The sequence below is a fragment of the Sitophilus oryzae genome, unplaced genomic scaffold (genome assembly GCF_002938485.1).
Source record: "Sitophilus oryzae breed Bouriz unplaced genomic scaffold, Soryzae_2.0 scaffold_87_pilon_pilon, whole genome shotgun sequence".
Classification (NCBI taxonomy): Eukaryota; Metazoa; Arthropoda; class Insecta; order Coleoptera; family Curculionidae; genus Sitophilus; species Sitophilus oryzae.
Genome location: NW_022147505.1, coordinates 402,528 through 403,015, shown reverse-complemented (window position 1 = coordinate 403,015; position 488 = coordinate 402,528).

Sequence of the window (488 nt, the reverse complement as noted above, 5' to 3'; positions counted from 1 at the left end):
GGAATGAAGATGAACTGAAAGAACACTCAAACGTTGATCATTAGCAAAAATTACATCAACAACTTTCATTTCACTGCTAACAACATCGTTCTCCCAGCGGCCGAGACAGTTGCATACCTGGGCTGCACCCTGACTAAAGACTGGGACCACTCTCGCGAAATAAAACACTGAATCGAAATCGCGAGAGGGATATTTAACAAAATGCGAAATATACTATGCAACCTGTCCCTCAACGTCCGCACTAGAATCAGAATCCTGAGATACTACGTGCTCTCAGCCCTTCTATATGGAGCAGAGGCGTGGACCCTTACCGACGCATCATGCAAGCGTGTGGAGGCATTTGAGATGTGGTGCTATCGGCGCATGCTTAGGATTTCGTGGGTGCATCGCGTGTCAGATGAGACTGTACTACATCGCATCAACAAGGAGTTGGACTTTCTGGTAAATGTCAAACGAAGAAAACTGGAATACTTCGGACACATCTTGCG